A 22,523-nucleotide genomic window follows, 5' to 3' on the forward strand; every position below is an offset into this window, starting at 1 on the left:
GATATATATAGTTAGTAACACCATAATGTATATAGTTTTAAACACCATGATGTATATAGTTAGTAGCACCATGACTTATATAGTTAGTAACACCATGATGTATATAGTTAGTAGCACCATTATGTATATAGTTAGTAGCACCATGATGTATATAGTTAGTAACACCGTGATGTATATAGTTAGTAACACCATGATGTAAATAATTAGTAACACCATAATGTATATAGTTAGTAACACCATTATGTATATAGTTAGTAGCACCATGATGTATACAGTTAGTAACACCATGATGTATATAGTTAGAAACACCATGATGTAGAAAGTTAGTAACACCATGATGTATATAGTTAGTAACACCACAATGTGTGTAGTTAGTAGCAGCATGATGTGTGTAGTTAGTAGAAGCATGATGTGTGTAGTTAGTAGCACCACATTGTGTGTAGTTTGAAACACCATGATGTATATAGTTAGTAGCACCATGATGTATATAGTTAGTAACACCGTGATGTATATAGTTAGTAACACCATGATGTATATAGTTAGTAGCACCATGATTTATATAGTTAGTAACACCATGATGTATATAGTTAGTAGCACCATGATGTATATAGTTAGTAGCACCATGATGTATATAGTTAGTAACACCGTGATGTATATAGTTAGTAGCACCATGATTTATATAGTTAGTAACACCATGATGTATATAGTTAGTAACACCATGATGTATATAGTTAGTAACACCATTATGTATATAGTTAGTAGCACCATGATGTATACAGTTAGTAACACCATGATGTATATAGTTAGTAGCACCATTATGTATATAGTTAGTAACACCATGATGTATATAGTTAGAAGCACCATGATGTATACAGTTAGTAACACCATGATGTATATAGTTAGTAGCACCATTATGTATATAGTTAGTAGCACCATGATGTATATAGTTAGTAACACCGTGATGTATATAGTTAGTAGCACCATGATTTATATAGTTAGAAATACCATGATGTATATAGTTATTAACATCATGATGTATATAGTTAGTAACACCATGATGTATATAGTTTGTAACACCATGATGTATATAGTTAGTAACACCATGATGTATATAGTTAGTAACACCATTATGTATATAGTTAGTAGCACCATGATGTATACAGTTAGTAACACCATGATGTATATAGTTAGTAGCACCATTATGTATATAGTTAGTAACACCATGATGTATATAGTTAGAAACACCATGATGTAGATAGTTAGCAACGCCATGATGTATATAGTTATTAACACCACAATGTGTGTAGTTAGTAGCAGCATGATGTGTGTAGATAGTAGAAGCATGATGTGTGTAGTTAGTAGCACCACATTGTGTGTAGTTTGAAACACCATGATGTATATAGTTAGTAGCACCATGATTTATATAGTTAGTAACACCATGATGTATATAGTTAGTAGCACCATGATGTATATAGTTAGTAACACCATGATATATATAGTTAGTAACACCATAATGTATATAGTTTTAAACACCATGATGTATATAGTTAGTAGCACCATGACTTATATAGTTAGTAACACCATGATGTATATAGTTAGTAGCACCATTATGTATATAGTTAGTAGCACCATGATGTATATAGTTAGTAACACCGTGATGTATATAGTTAGTAACACCATGATGTAAATAATTAGTAACACCATAATGTATATAGTTAGTAACACCATTATGTATATAGTTAGTAGCACCATGATGTATACAGTTAGTAACACCATGATGTATATAGTTAGAAACACCATGATGTAGAAAGTTAGTAACACCATGATGTATATAGTTAGTAACACCACAATGTGTGTAGTTAGTAGCAGCATGATGTGTGTAGTTAGTAGAAGCATGATGTGTGTAGTTAGTAGCACCACATTGTGTGTAGTTTGAAACACCATGATGTATATAGTTAGTAGCACCATGATGTATATAGTTAGTAACACCGTGATGTATATAGTTAGTAACACCATGATGTATATAGTTAGTAGCACCATGATTTATATAGTTAGTAACACCATGATGTATATAGTTAGTAGCACCATGATGTATATAGTTAGTAGCACCATGATGTATATAGTTAGTAACACCGTGATGTATATAGTTAGTAGCACCATGATTTATATAGTTAGTAACACCATGATGTATATAGTTAGTAACACCATGATGTATATAGTTAGTAACACCATTATGTATATAGTTAGTAGCACCATGATGTATACAGTTAGTAACACCATGATGTATATAGTTAGTAGCACCATTATGTATATAGTTAGTAACACCATGATGTATATAGTTAGAAACACCATGATGTAGATAGTTAGCAACGCCATGATGTATATAGTTATTAACACCACAATGTGTGTAGTTAGTAGCAGCATGATGTGTGTAGATAGTAGAAGCATGATGTGTGTAGTTAGTAGCACCACATTGTGTGTAGTTTGAAACACCATGATGTATATAGTTAGTAGCACCATGATTTATATAGTTAGTAACACCATGATGTATATAGTTAGTAGCACCATGATGTATATAGTTAGTAACACCATGATATATATAGTTAGTAACACCATAATGTATATAGTTTTAAACACCATGATGTATATAGTTAGTAGCACCATGACTTATATAGTTAGTAACACCATGATGTATATAGTTAGTAGCACCATTATGTATATAGTTAGTAGCACCATGATGTATATAGTTAGTAACACCGTGATATATATAGTTAGTAACACCACAATGTATATTGTTAGTAACATCATGATGTATATTGTTAGTAACACCATGATGTATATAGTTAGTAACACCATGATGTAAATAATTAGTAACACCATAATGTATATAGTTAGTAACACCATTATGTATATAGTTAGTAGCACCATGATGTATACAGTTAGTAACACCATGATGTATATAGTTAGTAGCACCATTATGTATATAGTTAGTAACACCATGATGTATATAGTTAGAAACACCATGATGTAGAAAGTTAGTAACACCATGATGTATATAGTTAGTAACACCACAATGTGTGTAGTTAGTAGCAGCATGATGTGTGTAGTTAGTAGAAGCATGATGTGTGTAGTTAGTAGCACCACATTGTGTGTAGTTTGAAACACCATGATGTATATAGTTAGTAACACCATGATGTATATAGTTAGTAGCACCATGATGTATATAGTTAGTAGCACCATGATGTATATCGTTAGTAACACCATAATGTATATAGTTTTAAACACCATGATGTATATAGTTAGTAGCACCATGACTTATATAGTTAGTAACACCATGATGTATATAGTTAGTAGCACCATGATGTATATAGTTAGTAGCACCATGATGTATATAGTTAGTAACACCGTGATGTATATAGTTAGTAACACCATGATGTATATAGTTAGTAACACCACAATGTGTGTAGTTAGTAGCAGCATGATGTGTGTAGTTAGTAGAAGCATGATGTGTGTAGTTAGTAGCACCACATTGTGTGTAGTTTGAAACACCATGATGTATATAGTTAGTAGCACCATGATATATATAGTTAGTAACACTGTGATGTATATAGTTAGTAACACCATGATGTATATAGTTAGTAGCACCATGATGTATATAGTTAGTATCACCATGATGTATATCGTTAGTAACACCGTGATGTATATAGTTAGTAGCACCATGATCTATATAGTTAGTAACACCATGATATATATAGTTAGTAACACCATAATGTATATAGTTTTAAACACCATGATGTATATAGTTAGTAGCACCATGACTTATATAGTTAGTAACACCATGATGTATATAGTTAGTAGCACCGTGATGTATATAGTTAGTAGCACCATGATGTATATAGTTAGTAACACCGTGATGTATATAGTTAGTAGCACCATGATCTATATAGTTAGTAACACCATGATATATATAGTTAGTAACACCATAATGTATATAGTTTTAAACACCATGATGTATATAGTTAGTAGCACCATGACTTATATAGTTAGTATCACCATGATGTATATAGTTAGTAGCACCATTATGTATATAGTTAGTAGCACCATGATGTATATAGTTAGTAACACCGTGATATATATAGTTAGTAACACGACAATGTATATTGTTAGTAACATCATGATGTATATTGTTAGTAACACCATGATGTATATAGTTAGTAACACCATGATGTAAATAATTAGTAACACCATTATGTATATAGTTAGAAACACCATGATGTATATAGTTAGTAACCCCATGATGTATATAGTTAGTAACACCATAATGTATATAGTTAGTAACACCATTATGTATATAGTTAGTAGCACCATGATGTATACAGTTAGTAACACCATGATGTATATAGTTAGTAGCACCATTATGTATATAGTTAGTAACACCATGATGTATATAGTTAGAAACACCATGATGTAGAAAGTTAGTAACACCATGATGTATATAGTTATTAACACTATGATGTATATAGTTAGTAACACCATGATGTATATAGTTAGTAGCACCATGATGTATAAAGTTAGTAACACCGTGATATATATAGTTAGTAACACCACAATGTATATTGTTAGTAACATCATGATATATATAGTTAGTGGCACCATGATGTATATAGCTAGTAACACCATGATGTATATAGTTAGAAACACCATAATGTAGAAAGTTAGTAACACCATGATGTATATAGTAATTAACACTATGATGTATATAGTTAGTAACACCATGATGCATATTGTTAGTAACACCATGATGTATATAGTTAGTAACACCATGATGTAAATAGTTACTAACACCATGATACATATTGTTAGTAACACCATGATGTATATAGTTAGTAACACCATGATGTATATAGTTAGTAACACCATAATGTATATAGTTAGTAACACTATGATGTATATAGTTTGTAGCACCATGTTGTATATAGTTAGCAACGCCATGATGTATATAGTTATTAACACCACAATGTGTGTAGTTAGTAGCAGCATGATGTGTGTAGATAGTAGAAGCATGATGTGTGTAGTTAGTAGCACCACATTGTGTGTAGTTTGAAACACCATGATGTATATAGTTAGTAGCACCATGATTTATATAGTTAGTAACACCATGATGTATATAGTTAGTAGCACCATGATGTATATAGTTAGTAGCACCATGATGTATATAGTTAGTAACACCGTGATGTATATAGTTAGTAACACCATGATGTATATAGTTAGTAGCACCATGATGTATATAGTTAGTAGCACCATGATGTATATAGTTAGTAACACCGTGATGTATATAGTTAGTAGCATCATGATCTATATAGTTAGTAACACCATGATATATATAGTTAGTAACACCATAATGTATATAGTTAGTAGCACCATTATGTATATAGTTAGTAACACCATGATGTATATAGTTAGAAACACCATCATGTAGAAAGTTAGTAACACCATGATGTATATAGTTATTAACACTATGATGTATATAGTTAGTAACACCATGATGTATATAGTTAGTAGCACCATGATGTATAAAGTTAGTAACACCGTGATATATATAGTTAGTAACACCACAATGTATATTGTTAGTAACATCATGATATATATAGTTAGTGGCACCATGATGTATATAGCTAGTAACACCATGATGTATATAGTTAGAAACACCATAATGTAGAAAGTTAGTAACACCATGATGTATATAGTAATTAACACTATGATGTATATAGTTAGTAACACCATGATGTATATAGTTAGTAACCCCATGATGTATATAGTTAGTAACACCATTATGTATATAGTTAGTAACACCATGATGTATATAGTTAGAAACACCATGATGTAGAAAGTTAGTAACACCATGATGTATATAGTTATTAACACTATGATGTATATAGTTAGTAACACCATGATGTATATAGTTAGTAGCACCATGATGTATAAAGTTAGTAACACCGTGATATATATAGTTAGTAACACCACAATGTATATTGTTAGTAACATCATGATATATATAGTTAGTGGCACCATGATGTATATAGCTAGTAACACCATGATGTATATAGTTAGAAACACCATAATGTAGAAAGTTAGTAACACCATGATGTATATAGTAATTAACACTATGATGTATATAGTTAGTAACACCATGATGCATATTGTTAGTAACACCATGATGTATATAGTTAGTAACACCATGATGTATATAGTTAGTAACACCATAATGTATATAGTTAGTAACACTATGATGTATATAGTTTGTAGCACCATGTTGTATATAGTTAGCAACGCCATGATGTATATAGTTATTAACACCACAATGTGTGTAGTTAGTAGCAGCATGATGTGTGTAGATAGTAGAAGCATGATGTGTGTAGTTAGTAGCACCACATTGTGTGTAGTTTGAAACACCATGATGTATATAGTTAGTAGCACCATGATTTATATAGTTAGTAACACCATGATGTATATAGTTAGTAGCACCATGATGTATATAGTTAGTAGCACCATGATGTATATAGTTAGTAACACCGTGATGTATATAGTTAGTAACACCATGATGTATGTAGGTAGTAACACCATGATGTATATAGTTAGTAACACCATGATGTATATTGTTAGTAACACCATGATGTATATTGTTAGTAACACCATGATGTATATAGGTAGTAACACCATGATGTATATAGTTAGTAACACCATGATGTGTATGGTTAGCAACGCCATGACGTATATAGTTAGTAACACCATGACATGTATTGCCCTGTGATGTGTGTAGCACCGTGCTCTTCCCAGTTGGCACACATCCTATCAGGCCTCTGCAGCCTCCTTCCTGGTATGATGGAATTGTACTTTCCATTTTTTACACAGCTGAATCTATATTTCCCTCAGGAGTTTATGGCAGCAGGTGTTCATAAATACCTCAGCATTGACTCAGATGAATTAAAAGGCATCAGAACATGTTTATTTACATGTTGAGCTCATTTCTGGAGGACGTAGACCAAGAAATGATATTGAGACAATGAAATGCTGCGTCATCGGGGAGCTGTCCTAGTTGGGTTGGTAACGAGATAAAATGAAGCCATGTATTCAGTATTTACCAGGTTCATTGGACCACCTCAAGCAGGCACAACTATGGCCAAACAACATCAGTACGAATATAAAGAATAAACACATGGCATATGCTGAAAATATTATTTAAGCACCAGTAGGATAGGTTTTCCAGATAATGTATTATTATTTAGAGGTATTATTTAGCAGAGCAGGAGTTCACAGTCTGAGGTCAGACTCAGTTGTATGATTAATTCTACATGCCCTGATTGCACTGTGAGAACATCCCTTCTTAATTCCCACTTATAAAGTCACATTGTTCAAGGCTACTCATCGTGTTCAGGGGCTTTTGTAATCTTGATAATCACTCTTTGTACACTATATATACAAAAGTGTGTGGACAGCCCTTCAAATTAGTGGATTTGGCTATGTCAGCCACACCCGGTCATGACAGGTGTGTTAAATCGAGCACACAGCCATGCAATCTTCATTGAAAAACATTGGCATTACTGAAGAGCTCAGTATTTTCAACTTGGCACCATCATAGGTTGCCACGTTGCCCCGGCTCAGCCGTGAAGTGGTAGGCCACACAAGCTCACAGAACGGGACCGCTGAGTCCTGAAGCACATAGCGCGTAAAAATCGTCTGGCCTCGTTGCAACACTCACTACCGAGTTCCAAACTGCCTCTGGAAGCAACTTCAGCACAATAACTGTTCGTCGGGAGCTTCATGAAATGCATTTCCATGGCTGAGCAACTGCACACAAGCCTAAAATCACCATGCACAATGTCAAGTGTTGGCTGGAGTAGTGTAAAACTCGCTTCCATTGGACTCTGGAGCAGGGGAAACACATTCTCTGGAGTGATGAATCATGCTTCATCATCTGGCAGTTCGATGGACAAATCTGGGTTTAGCGGATGCCAGGAGATGCTACCTGCCCCAATGCACAGTGCCAACTGTAACGTTTGGTGGAGGAGGAATAATGTTATGGGGCTGTTTTTCATGGATTGAATGAGGCCCCTTAGTTCCAGTGAAGGGAAATCTTAATGCTAAAGTCTACAATGACATACTACACGATTCTTTGCTTCCAACTTTGTGGCAACGGTTTGGGGAAGGCCCTTTCCTTTTTCAGCATGACAATTCCCCCTTGCACAAAGCGAGGTCCATACAGGTATGGCTAGTCGAGATTGGTGTGGAAGAACTTGACTGGCCTGCACAGAGCCCTGACCTCAACCCCATCGAACACCTTTGGGATGAATTGGAATGCCGATTGCGAGCCAGGCCTAATCACCCAACTTCAGTGCAAGTCTACGCAGCGATGTTCCAACATCTAGTGGAAAGACGTACCAGAAGAGTGGAGGCTGTTATAGCAGCAAAGGGGGACCAATTCCATATTAATGCCCACGGTTTTGGAATGAGATGTTCGACAAGCAGGTGTCCACATACTTTTGGTAATGTAGTGTATATGACATCCACATTATCCATCTTGAAGACAGAGTTGCCTATCATCGGTTCATACCGACACTTGCTGGTCAATGGAGCCTTGGTGTTCTTTCAGTTTTGCCATAGTGTGTGTTTTAGAACCACAGAAATGTTCTCATTTTCAACCGTCTTTGTGTTTTTCTCTGCTGAGGCAGTGACTACCAATAGGGAGCGGTCAGTGAGAGGTAACAGAGAGGAGACAGAGTTGCCATGACATTAAGATTCTTCCTGTGTGCTCACGCACACTAGTCACGCCTTTCTCAGGGAATCTTCTCCAGGCACCGCTTCCAAGGTGAGTGCGCTCGGTCCTGAGGAGTTGGGAGCCAGAGATAGCTGAGAGAAGCTATTAAAATATGGGCAGGAATTTCCGTTATCTCGCCCACCGAGGCTGTGAACGAGGCTTTGTGTTATTATGGAGATAAAATGCACAGACGCTCTGAACAAGGGAAGGAGGAAGGGAGGGGGCGTAGGAACGTCAGATTTATGGAGCTAGGGAAGCTTAAGGTTATTAAATCTGAAGATTATTCGACTGCGAAATTGTTGAAGTTTTACGAGAAGTTGAGGGATTTAGGCGAGTCCTAAACAGAAGGCATTAGAGGCCAGCGATACATTATTCAGAATTATTTCAGCCCTTTCTTTCCATCTCTCTTGTCTTTCTTCCATTTCCATTAAGCTCATAACGAATGTCATATTGAACTATTTCTTAATACCTATTCATGGGCAGTAACCTTTCCCTCCGCTTGGTGCTCTCCCTTTTCACCCCAACCTCTGTGGTCCTCTGACCTTACAACTTCAGTAGTAACCCATCCTGCTAAGTAGCTACACAGACTCTCTGAGTTGACCCTTGTATTTTATTATTATTTTTGCACAGTCTCTATGCACACTCACAAGACCATACACACTTCTATTTGATTCACTAGGCAAGTTAGTGAAGAACAAATTCTTATTTACAATGACGACATACACCGGCCAAACCCAGACGACGCTGGGCCAATTGTGCGCCGCCCTATGGGACTCCCAATTACAGCCGGTTATGATACAGCCTGGAATGGAACCAGGCTGTCTATAGTGACGCCTCTAGCACAGAGATGCAGTGCCTTAGACCACTGAACCAGAGTGTCTGTAGTGATGCACTGAGATATAGTGCCTTACACCGCTGAACCAGGGTGTCTGCAGTGATGCACTGAGATGCAGAGCCTTAGACCGCTGAACCAGGGTGTCTGTAGTGATACTCTGAGATGTAGTGCCTTACACCGCTGAACCAGGGTGTCTGTAGTGATGCCCTTAGATGCAGTGTCCTAGACCGCTGAACCAGGGTGTCTGTAGTGATGCACTGAGATGCAGAGCCTTATACCGCTGAACCAGGGTGTCTGCAGGGATGCACTGAGATGTAGTGCCTTACACCGCTGAACCAGGGTGTCTGTAGTGATGCACTGAGATGCAGAGCCTTAGACCGCTGAACCAGGGTGTCTGCAGTGATGCACTGAGATGTAGTGCCTTACACCGCTGAACCAGGGTGTCTGTAGTGATGCACTGAGATGCAGAGCCTTAGACCGCTGAACCAGGGTGTCTGTAGTGATGCACTGAGATACAGTGTCCTATACCGCTGAACCAGGGTGTCTGTAGTGATGCACTGAGATACAGTGTCCTATACCGCTGAACCAGGGTGTCTGTAGTGATGCACTGAGATACAGTGTCCTATACCGCTGAACCAGGGTGTCTGTAGAGACGCCTCTAGCACTGAGATGCAGAGCCTTAGTCCGCTGCGCCACTCGGGAGTCCACTTACATACACCGGTACTCCAACACACATACAAACACTCACTCCATAATTTGCTCACACACACCTAGTATGCACATACATGGAACTGACCCTGTCTATAGCATATGCTTACTTACTTTATCGTGTGCTTCTTATTTCTTATTTTTATATCTCGTACGTATTTTTTCTACCTTGTTATTTTAACGTTAGATTGCTATTGATTACTGCATCGTTGGGGTTAGAGCTTACATTAAAGGCATTTCACTGTACTTGGCATGTGACATTAAAACTTGAATAAACACCCAAGGTAGCCATTTATAGCATTATGTGATGAGCCACCAAAGAAAAACAATAGAAGTTCAGTATAGAAGTGTTATACAAAATAGCACTACGCACCATTAAATACAATATTAGGATAACTACAAAGATTTAGAGTAACCAGAATGATTCTTCATTGATGCCCTGAAGAATCATATTAGTATGCAAGTGTGTGTGAGAGAGAGCATCTGTGAGATTGTTTTCCTTCCCGTTTTCTTGAAAAGAAAGACAATCTTAAAAAAAGCATAATCTCCAATGGCAACAAAGGATACCTACCTAATGTCATAAATAACACATCAGCTACTACCCAAAAATCAGTTCCTCCTCAGTGGAACATATCGGCAGCCTCCCCCACCTATCTCTGCTAAGAGCTGCCACTTCTGATCCAGAGGAACCGTTTGACTCCCCCTCTGCTCTCCCTTGTTGTCTCTCACTACTCTCTACCAGCCTCTCTGTTTGAGAACTAGCTACAGTGGGCTTATTCAGGTCAGGTTTGTTTTCTCTCTGTAAACACCAAACCGTTTCTCAGAGTGGAACACACCAGTGGGGGGAGTCAGTGAATAAAACATCTCACGCAGTATAGAACAAACCTTTCCAATAAGATAGACTTTTTCAACCTGGTCAGAGCAAAACGTATTATATTTGACAAAACTCTGTGCCACATTTAGTATGATATGTTACTTTAATTTAGGTTACATTGCATTGGCCTACCAATGTAATAGCTCATACAATGTAATATAAATTGCAGAACGTATAGTAGCCACGTCTTGATCACATTTTACCCATTTAGTGTGATATGCTGCAATCAAGTGTTTTAGTATGATATTCTACTTTAGGTTAGGGAAGGGTTAGCTAACATGCTAAGTAGTTGCAGAGTAGCTAAAATGTAGTAAGTAGTTGCAAAGTAGCTAATTAGCTAAAATGCTGAAGTTGTTTGAATTTGTTTGTCAACCTGCCCACCCATCTGCCCATCCGCCTACTTTTGTTTTTGCCTTAAGTAATCTACTGTCCATAACAAACATAACATATCATATCAATTTGAGTGTCCCAGATTTACATTTACTATGTTACATGTAGTCAATGTAAAGCAACCTAATTTAAAGGAACATATCATACTAAATAGAGTGGCAAAGATTTTTGTAATATATAATAGATTTTCTCTGAGACCAGGCTGACTTTTTACCCCAAACATACATCAGTCAAATTTATATAGCTCTGAAATGAAAGAAGAAAAACACTTTTTGGTTTACTGTATTGTATTCGTGGACTTTGGGTTGAAGGAGCCCCATTGTAAGCCTGTAAACATGCAGCAGTCCTACATGCTCTTTGTTAAACCAGGAGGCCTCAAGATATTTCACACTTCTTTCATTCCCAATTCTGCACAGGTCTTTCTTGTCCCCTCTTTTTCCATTTCTTAATTTGCACAATTTCCCCTCTCCCTCATTGATTTGTACGAGTCAGGGAGAATTCACACACCCCAAACTGGGATTTCATATAGACTAGTTCTTGGTGTGTGCGTAAGCATAAGTGTGTGAGTATGTACGTGTGTGTGTGCATGTGTTAGGAAGAGGCAGGTCGATGTGTGTAGTGGACAGAGGATTTACAAAGTGTTTGTTGACACTCAGAAGCGGCCATCTCTTCCTGATGCACTTGATAATTTCCTTCGCCTTGGTGGAGAGAAAATTCATTAACCTCTCTGCCACACAACCATTTCTTGAGATGTGCATGTTTAATGTGGCTTAAAGGAGCTTTTTAAAGCTGTAAACAGTGGCTAATTGGCAGGACTATAAGCAGCGCAACGCATCACGCACACCAGCTAACTCGTTAAGAGGTGGTCTTATTTGAACACGATTGCACCACATCACTCTGTAGCTCCTTACTCTGGTCTCCCCCTCGCCTTCACACTCAGCAGGTCTCCCTAAGGACTAAATAACCGCCCCAGGGTCCACAATGACCATCCACGGGGGGGCTGCTGTGGCCTGGAGACAAAACTCCCACTCTGCTGCTGGAGCGTGTGTGTGTACGGGTGTGTGGATGCACCGGGAGAGGGAAAGGGGGCAGCTGATGGATGGTTGGAGTTTTAAGAGCCCCCTTCCACAGGTTGGTGAGGTGTTTTCTGTCAGCTACATGCAAAAAACAATAGGTCAAAATATGGGCTGATTGCCACGCTTGTAATTACACTAATGGCTTCATTACTGGCATTTATTTAGCCCTCATCACTGGCATTAATTTAGCCCTCATCACTGGCATTAATTTAGCCCTCATTCCTGGAATTAATTTAGCCCTCATCACTGGCATTAATTTAGCCCTCATCACTGGCATTAATTTAGCCCTCATCACTGGCATTAATTTAGCCCTCTTCACTGGCATTAATTTAGCCCTCATCACTGGCATTAATTTTGCCCTCATCACTGGCATTAATTTAGCCCTCGTCAGTCTTTTGCAAGTGATTAATCTAAAGCGGAGGAGGTGCTCAACGTACAGTAAAAAATGAAAATAATTTCAAATAGAACAAAAATACCAAATTTCCCAGCTTCGTATGTTATCTCAGGACAGTTGTTCACCTCGCTGCATTTCAGGAAGTTGACCAGGCCAGCAAAAAGAGGCTCACTGTGTAAGCAGGACCTGTGTGGTCAAAGACTCAATTACTCTGAGATATGGACCATATGCTGTTATCAAAAATAGAAGTGTAAGAGGAAAGTATGTTTTTTTTTTACAAGTCATATAGTCCTGAAATAGTATATATCAAACAGTATTTAGGTCTGAAATGGCATGAATATATAGACTGCAACAAAACTTGGATATGACCATTGGGTACACTGAAATCAATGTTCCAGGAGAACCCTTTAAATCATTTTACCAACTGTCAACACATGATGCATCAGCCTTTTTGCCAGCAAGTTGTGCTTTTCTATTTCAAATCAGCACATTTCAGACATGGAATGCAACACTGTGCTTAACAGGAAAAACAAACAAAAGCAATGAAATAACAACTGAAATATTTACGACACAACAAACATAAGAGGACAAAAAGCTAAAGAATAACAATAAAAACTGAACGATTAAATCGCACCCTAAGGAAAAGCAAAGCTAAAAAGGTGTGTTTTAAGATCTCTTTTAAAAATGTCCACAGTTTCAGCCTCCCTCAGGTTCTCTGGCAGGCTATTCCAGAGGCTGGGGGCATAGTAACTAAAGGCTGCCTCTCCTTGCCTCTTGGTCCTAGGCTTTGGGATATTTAAAAGGCCAGTACCAGAGGACCTGAGGGACTTACTAACTTACTGGGTACATAACTTAAAAGCATGTCTGACATGTATTGGGGTGCACAGTCATGGATTGATTTAAAAACCAACAGAAGAATCTTCAAATTCTAAAACTTCTGAAACTCAGAGGCAGCCAGTGCAGAGTCCTTAAAACTGTGCCCTCCATCTGGTCTTGGTCAGTACCCGTGCTGCAGCATTCTGTATGTTTTGCAGTTGACCAATGGGTTTCTTGGGTAGACCAGACAGGAGAGCATGTAATTAAAGCATGGATGAGTCTCTCTGTATCAGCCTGAGAGAGAAATGTTCGCACCGTGGCAATGTTCCTCAGGTGGTAAAAAGCTATTTTGGTCACATTCCTAATGTGTGATCTGAAATTAGAGTTCAGAATCTAAAATAACAGGTTTTTTACCTGGTGTTTTATCTTTATTGCCTGTGAATTAAAATGTGCGGCCAGATTCTCTCTCTGTACTTTGGCTCCAGCAATAAGTTCCTCGGCCTTGTCAGCTGGAGGAAGTTGTGAACCATCCAAGTATTTCAATAACTAATATAGTCTAATAATTGATCCATGAAGCTAACATGATCTGGTGACACAGAAATGTAAAGTTGTGTATCGTCTGCGTAGCAGTGAAAATGAATGCTGTGCTTTCTGATAACGCTGCCAAGGTGTAGCATATATAAACAGTACCGAACCCAAAATGCTGTGGAATGCCACATGACATGTTTTTTCTCTGAGTTATGTTCACCAAAGGTGATTAAAAAACTCTTGACCTGTTAAATGTGTCCCAAACCTATTTAGAACTGGACCGGAGAGGCCAACCCACCTCTCCAGTCTGTCCAGAAGGACATCATGGTCAACAATGTCGAATGCAGCACTTAAATCCAAGAGTATACGGATAAAGAGCTGTTTGGCATCTGTGTTAGCTCTAAGATCATTGAAATCATCTCACACCTGAAGCATTTGTGCATAGCCGTCGTTAAAAACACTGCTGGGCTAGCACTGCTAGCGTTAGCCTGCTCCATTTTCATGATGGCTAGCAGCTAACTGCTACTTAACAGGAATCCAGGACACAAACTTGTGGTCCCAGCCGTAAAGGCTGATCACGTCGCGGAATCAGTAGCAATACAAACTTTAGCTATGATTAAAAATGATTTAAAGAAAACGATTTCATAAAAACAACAAACCGAATGTTGACAGTACACTGTTCTGTGATCCACAAATTAATAATGCAAATTTAACAATGGAGAAAGTAGGCATAAGAATGGACCAGAACAGAGGACGAGTGAATGTGTTTGCCCAGAACACTGAGCCAATAGAAGTTGGGTAAATATTTGGTCCATTAATTTACTGCCCATTTCCAAATAATTAATTTCCGTCCGTGAGCAGCACCTTAATGCAGTACAAATACTGTCACTTACATTCAGATGTGCTGACCTTGGCATCCTGGTGTGTGAAGAGGCAAATGGTTTGCAAATTCTCACAGCAGATGTAAGTGAGAGTATTTGTACTGCATCAAGGTGCTTCTCACGGCCAGATATTAATTACTGGTGATTAGTAATCAGACCTACCACTGTTGTGTCGTCTTGATGATTGAGTTGGAGACGTGCGTGGCCACGCAGTATTGGGTGAACAGGGAGTTCCAGCAAGATCAGTGTAGCGGAGGTGTTGTTGCCTTCCCTCACCACTTGGGGTCGGCCCGTCAGGAAGTGAAGGACCAAGCTGCACAGGGCGGGGTTCAGACCCAGGGCCCAGAGCTTAGGGATTAGCTTGGAGGGCACTATGGTTTTGAAAGCTGAGCTGTAGTCGATGAGCAGCATTCTGACATACAGTGTATTCAAAAAATATTCAGACCCCTTGACTTTCCCCACATTTTGTTACGTTACAGCCTTATTCTCAAATGGATTAAATTGTTTGTTTTCTTCATCAATCTACACACAAGAACAAAACCCCATAATTTACAAAGCAAAAACAGGTTTTTGACATTTTTGCCAAAAAAATGGAAATAGCACATTTACATTAGTTTTCAGACCCTTTATTCAATACTTTGTTGAAGCACCTTTGGCAGAGATTACAGCCTAAAGTCTTCTTGGGTATGACGCTACAAGCTTGGCACGCCTGTATTTGGGGAGTTTCTCCCATTCTTCTCTGCAGATCGTCTCAAGCTCTGTCAGGTTGGACGGGGATCGCTGCTGCACAGTTATTTTCAGGTCTCTCCAGAGATGTTCTTTCGGGTTCAAGTCCGGGCTCTGGCTGGACCACTCAAGGACATTCAGAGACTTGTCCCGAAGCCACTCCTGCGTTGTCTTAAATGTGTGCTTAGGGTCATTGTCCTGTTGGAAGGTGAACCTTCCCTCCAGTCTGAGGTCCTGAGCGCTCTGGAGCAGGTTTTCATCAAGGATCTCTGTACTTTTGCTCTGTTCATCTTTCCCTCGATCCTGACTAGTGTTCCAGTCCCTGCCACTGAGAAACCTTAGTATGATGAGTATGATGCTGCCACCACCATGCTTCACCGTAGGGATGGTGCCAGGTTTCCTCCACACGTGACACTTGGCATTCAAGCCGATGAGTTCAATCTTCGTTTCATCAGTCCAGATAATCTTGTTTCTCATGGTCTGAGAATCCTTTAGGTACCATTTGGCAAACTCCAAGCGGGCTGTCACATGCGGGCTGTCACATGCCGTCTGGCCACTCTACCATAAAGGGCTGATTGGTTGAGTGCTGCAGAGATGGCTGTCCTTCTGGAAGGTTCTCCCATCTTCACAGAGGAACTCTGGAGCTCTGTCAGAGTGATCATTGGGGTTCTTGGTCACCTCCCTGGCCAAGGCCCTTCTCCTCCATTTGGCAGGGCAGCCAGATCTAGGAAGATTCTTGGTGGTTCCTTCTTCTTCCATTTAACAATGATGGAGGCCACTGTGTTCTTGGGGACCTTCAATGCGGCATAATTTTTTTTCATACCCTTCCCCAGATCTGTGCCTTGACACAAGAGCTCTATGAACAATTCCTTTGACCTCATGGCTTGGTTTTTGCTCTGACATGCACTGTTACATGTGGGACCTTATATAGACAGGTGTGTGCCTTTCCAAATCATGTCCAATCAATTGAATTTACCAATGAAGTTGTAGAAACATCTCAAGGATGATCAATGGGAACAGGATGCACCTGTGCTCAACTTTCAAGTCTCATAGCAAAGGGTCTACTTTATCTTTTGTATTTGTAATACATTTGCCACTTTGTCATTATGTGGTATTGTGTGTAGATTGATGACATTTTTTATTTAATCCGTTTTTTAAAAAGGCTGTAACTTAACAAAATATGGAAAAAGTCAAGGGGTCTGAATACTTTCCGAATGCACTTTTGGTATCCCTCTTGTCCAGATGAGATGAGGGCAGTTCGGTGGTGATTGCATCATCCGTGGACCTGTTGGGGCGGTAAGCAAATTTGAGGGGTTTGGGGTGTCGGGTAAGATTAAAGATGAGGCTGCCTCTCAAAGTATTTCATGATAACAAAGTGAGTGCTACTGGGCGATAGTCATTTAGTTCAGTTACCTTTGCTTTCTTGGGTACAGGAACAACGGTGGACAAACAAGATGGCGCCGAGTAGATGCAACAGCTACAATGTGGGCACAATCAGAATGTGGATAAGATCAGGACAAAAGACGCATGTTTGCACCAGGTATAAACAAGGCTAGAGAGAGCGAGAGACACACACCAGTGGAGGCTGATGGGAGGAGCTATAGGACGGGGTCATTCGAATGGTTGGAATAGAATGACTGGAATAGAGTCAAATATGGTTTCCCTATGTTCGATACCATTCCATTAGCTCCATTCCAGGCATTACAATGAGCCCATCCTCCTATAGCTCCTCCCAGTAGCCTTCACTGGCACACACATGTATGCACACACTCAGGCACAAGTCCAAAGCTGTCCATACTGATTAAAGGCTCAGGCATCTAGGTGTGTGATTTATAGCTCTCTACTGTTTGGGAAACAATCTCTCAGATCTGAATCATGCAGAGACTGGATACAAAGACTGATGACTTCATGAGCAATCCTTCCTGTAGTCACCTCCTATAACAAAGCCTACATATTCTATAGTGCATCCTCTACAGTTCACATTTGTTCCATTTCATTAATGGAGTGCTATGTTCAGATGATCTTGATTAACAAAATGGCTTCTGGGATTGGAACATACCTTCCATTGTTAAATCACAGAATTGATATTCCAGAATGAGGACATTTATCATTTTTGTTTCAATTAAGTTTCTTTGGATAATACAAATATTACAACTTTTACATTATCTTACATATTATGAACAATATTTTGCTTTGTCTTATACATTAAAACCTAGCAACTCAGAAATGTGTGAACTAATAGTGAAAAGCTTCCACTCAAGGTTGCAATGGGCAGTTGATCAATACTCCTCCCACACCCTCTCATCCCCTCTCCCGCAAGCCACACTCCAAAAACATAAATTCCTTTAAATCCACCCCCACTCTCTGTACTCTCAGGGTCTCTCTCTCTCTAAGTCCCGATCCATCACTGTCCTCCCAATCAATAATCAATCTGCAGTGTCCTGCACCCTCTCCATCCATCTCCATTGCATAGCTGAGCACACTCTGCCAGTATAGATCATAATTTGGAGGGCTCTAATTGCTGGTCAGAAAAGGGGGGCCTTTAATGTTATCACAGGTCACCACTCTGCCCACCTCTCAACCTGACCCACTTTCTTCATCTTCGCTCCCTTCTCACTTTCCGCAATCCCTCTTTCTCTTCAAGACCATTAGAAAATACACATAACCCAACACAAACAACGCTCAAACTATAAGGCCTTTGTGTCTCTCAATTTTACACACAGTACTTCAAGTTAGTTAACCTTTGTTGATTATTAAAAGGAAAAAATATAAAAGGAATTATTTACAAAGCAACTGTCTGAATGTGTGTGCTTGAGGATCTGGTGGTGTTGATTCTGTGAGTTTCTCCACAGAGGGTGTGTTAAGAGCTGTCAAGGGATCCCAAATCTCTGCGCTGCCTGCAGAGTAAGCGAAGCACTCAGCTGCATCCAGCGTTTCCATAAAGTGATACGCTGTTAATTAATTTACCTTGAGAAAAAAAGAAATCCCAGGACTGTGCTAACTGCTGCTGTTAACCACTGATATTCTACAGTTAAAAATAATCATAACACAAGTCAGGTGGTGATATGATTATCAAATCAAGACAAGTTACTTTGTGGAAAATTAGGACAGGGTGTTGACTCATTTGAATGCCCAAGAACATTTAGGCAATCTTCTTGAATAGTTTTTCTGGTGTTTTCCAAGCAACCAGTAATACAAGCCATAAGGGATATCTCCACAGTTTGGAACTGGACAAACAAGTGGGTCTCACGATTCGTAAATGCACAGCTGTACAAAGGCACATGGGCACTAATTGACGGTCAATGATTAAGAAAAGCCCCGGCCCATGTGAATCCTCAGCTACTAATTGGCTGCTTGTAAAAGATCACCCTGAGGGGAAACAAAGGGCCCTTGAAAAATTCATGGCCTTAACAACTCTGGAAGTTCCCCAGGGATTCCTCTTATTGCCGTGTGTTTGGACTGCCATCCTCTCCTGCTGCTTACACTAGCAGAGGAAACATGTATCTGTTGGAGAGGGATCCCTTTGGCTGTGGGATCTCCTAAACGTCGTAGGAACAGCAATTATATAACCTTTTTTGTTCACTTTAAGCATACTCATCTACATACTCTATATATACTGTACAAAAGTATGCAGACACCCCTTTAAATTAGTGTATTCAGCTATTTCAGACACACCCGTTGCTAACAGGGGTTATGAAATCGAGCAAACAGCCATGCAATCTCCATAGACAGACATCGGCAGTAGAATGGCCTTACTGAAGAGCTCAGTGACTTTGAACGTGACACCTTCATACAGTGAGCTCCAAAATTACTGGCACCCCTAACTGGCAATGCACAAACAAAACAAAAAAATATATAAACAATATAATTATAGAGATAAACTCAAAATACCAACATGTGAGAAATACTGTACTTTATTAATGTTTCAATAGAACCAACCAAAATCATACAATTATTTAATACAAAATACATTTAACTTCATAATTATTGGCACTCCTCATTTAGTACTTAGCACAACCACCTCTGGCAAGGATAACAACATGGAGTTTTTTCCTGTAATGTTAGACAAGGTTAAGGAACACATTTGGAGGGATTTTGGACCATTCCTCTATGCAGATCCTTTCAAGATCCTTCACATTCTTGGTTTGCGCTTATCAACTGCCCTCTTCCACTCAGCCCACAGGTTTTCGATTGGATTGAGGTCCGGCGACTGAGATGGCCAGGCAGAACATTGATGTTTGTTGTCACAGAACCATTTCTGTGTGGATCTTGAGGTGGTTGAGATGTTTTGGGTCATTGTCTTGTTGGAAAGTCCACCTACGGCCAAGTCCCAGCCTTCTGGCAGAGGCAACCAGATTGTCAGCCATAATTGCCTGATACTTGGTGGAATTCATTATGCCATCAATCTTAACCAGTGCCCCTGGACCTCTGGAATTAAAACAGCCCCAAAACATCACTGACCCCCCTCCATATTTCACCGTGGGTATGAGGTGACTCTCCTTGTATACATCTCTGTTTCGACGCCAAACATGCCGATACTGTACCTGACCAAAACGTTCAAATGTGGTCTCATCTGACCAGAGCACCTTCTTCCAGTCATAATTTAAATGACGTATTGCAAACTCCAAGCGCTTGCGTCTGTGTCTTGGGGTCAGAAAGGGCTTTCTTCTGGCAACCCTTCCAAAGAGCCTGTGGTTGTGGAGGTGGCGTCTGATGGTGCTTTTTGAAACATGGTGACCCCAAGACGCCACCAAGGCCTGCAATTGTTTAACAGTGATTCTTGGGGATTTTGTTGATTCTCTCACCATCCTCCTCCCTATCCTGGGGGGAAAAATGCATTTTCGTCCTCTACCCGTGAGGTTTTCAACTGTTCCATATCTTCTGAATTTTCTAATAATTGCCCTGATAGTGCTCAGTGGTATATTCAATCGTTTGTGGATCTTCTTGTAGCCATTACCAGATTTAAGAAGGTCTATGATCATCTGTCTCTTTTGAACTGCTAGTTCTTTTGTTTTCTTCATGGTGTTGGATGACAGCGGGATATTGCATGTGTGTTACCTCATTTTTATACCCTAGTGAAACAGGAAGTGATGTAGTGGCTCAATATAGTTCCTTAAGACTTAGATCAACTTAAATAAGTGGAATTTAATTTGTGGTTTAATTTTGGTAGATGTTATTTACAATAATCTTTAAGGATGCCATTAATTGTGAAACCTTGATTTGGAGGATAGTGATTTTCAATTAAATCAATAAATTATTTTGGTTGGTTCCATTGAAACATTAATAAAGTACAGTATTTCTCACATGTTGGTATTTTGAGTTTATCTCTATAATTATATTGTTTATATTTGTTTAAGCATTGTTTGTGCTTTGCCAGTCAGGGGTGCCAGTAATTTTGAAGCCCACTGTAGGATGCCACCTTTCATACATAAGTGATGTTATTGTGAAGTGGAAACATCTAGGAGCAATAACGGCTCAGCTGCAAAGTGGTAGGCCACACAAGCTCACAGAACGGGACCACCGAGTGCTGAAGCGTGTAGAAATCGTCTGTCCTCGGTTGCTATATTCACTACCAAGTTCCAAACTGCCTCTGGAAGCAACGTCAGCACAATAACTGTTCGTCAGGAGCTTCATGAAATGGGTTTCCATGGCAGAGCATCCCTACACAAGCCTAAGATCACCATGCGCAATGCCAAGCGCCTGCTGGAGTTGTTTAAAGCTCGCCGCCATTGGACGCTGGAGCAGTAGAAATGTGTTCTCTGGGGTGATGAATCACACCTCACCATCTGGCAGTCCAAAAGACAAATCTGGGTGTGGCGGATGCCAGGAGAATGCTACCTTACCCAATGCATTGTGCCAACTGTTAAGTTTGATGGAGGAGGAATAATGGTATGTGGCTGGTTTTCATGGTTCAGCCTAGGCCCCTTAGTTCTAGTGAAGGGAAATCCTAACGCTAGAGCATAGAAAATTCTGTGCTTCCAACTTTGTGGCAAAAGTTTTGGGAAGGCCATTTCCTGTTTCAGCATGACAATACCCCCACGTCCAAAGTGAGGTCCAAAAGTTTTTCGAGATTGGTGTGGAAGAACTAGACTGGCCTGCACAGACCCCTGACCTTAACCCCATCGAACACCTTCGGGGTGAATTGAACTGCGAGCCAGGCCTAATCACTCAAAATCAGTGCCCTACCTCACTAGTGCACTTGTGGCTATGGGAGAAAGTCCCCGCAGCAATGTTCCAACATCTAGTGGAAAGTCTTCCCAGAAGAGTGGAGGCTGTTATAGCAGCAAAGGGGGGACCAACTCCATATTAATGCCCATGATTTTGGAATGAGATGTTCAACGAGCAGGTGTCTACATACTTTTGGTCATGTAGTGTACCTGACATATAATCAGTATAATGAGACCACTGGTTCTGTGGCATTTTTCTTTACATAAAAATCATAAATTAAAGACGTGCTCTGGTCCTTTGCGACTAGTAAAT

The sequence above is a fragment of the Oncorhynchus nerka genome, linkage group LG24, assembly GCF_034236695.1.
Source record: "Oncorhynchus nerka isolate Pitt River linkage group LG24, Oner_Uvic_2.0, whole genome shotgun sequence".
Taxonomy (NCBI): domain Eukaryota; kingdom Metazoa; phylum Chordata; class Actinopteri; order Salmoniformes; family Salmonidae; genus Oncorhynchus; species Oncorhynchus nerka.